The 684-nt window shown below is 48.0% G+C and overlaps 1 pseudogene; it reads left to right on the top strand.

Annotated features, from left to right (window-relative positions):
• Window positions 1-249: 249 nt before the first annotated feature.
• Window positions 250-368, top strand: LOC147103876 (5S ribosomal RNA; annotated as a pseudogene).
• Window positions 369-684: the final 316 nt, after the last annotated feature.

Raw genomic sequence — 684 nt, 5'->3', positions numbered from 1 at the left:
ACAGCCCTTAAGACTTGGTGTTTGAGCATGTTTATTTGATGTAATATTTGAATAGAAGGCAATGAAGGGTTGGGCTTGTAGTTTGTTTGTGTGGGAGGCAGAGCAGCAAGAAGAGGTGGAGGGGGGGTGGGGGGTTGCGGGAGGAGTAAAATTTGTAAATGTAAATTGAGTGTTGAATACTTGTATGAATGCGTAGAAGAGAAAAAAATGGGCGACAGCTTTAAGTAAAGAGAAAGCCAGCTAGCATATGCCTACGGCCATACTAGTCTGAATGCGCCCGATCTCGTCTGATCTCGGAAGCTAAGCAGCGTCAGGCCTGGTTAGTACTTGGATGGGAGACTGCCTGGGAATATCGGGTGCAGTAGGCTTTTGCTGCCGCCACAGGCTGCTCAACGTTTTGCACACACACGCGCACACACTGCTCTTAATCAATCAACATCCTTTTTGCTGCTCTCTCTCTCTCTGTCTCTCTCTCTCGCTTTCCTTTGACCATTTCTTCGCTGCACATTCTCCTGCTGCTACACAAATGCAAGGGGCTCCAGACACAGGGCCGAAATAAGCAGAAGAAGAAAATAAGATAGCCAAAATACACACACTGGCGGAGGGCCACCAGGACACAGCAGCAGAGAGGAGAGACAAGGTGCATAGAAAACTCGGAGGGACAAACAGCAACAGAACAAAGAA

The sequence above is a fragment of the Somniosus microcephalus genome, chromosome 19 (assembly GCF_052327205.1).
Source record: "Somniosus microcephalus isolate GS21.2 chromosome 19, FLI_Smic_1.0, whole genome shotgun sequence".
NCBI classification, from domain to species: Eukaryota; Metazoa; Chordata; class Chondrichthyes; order Squaliformes; family Somniosidae; genus Somniosus; species Somniosus microcephalus.
This window is presented reverse-complemented; position numbering and strand designations above follow the sequence as displayed.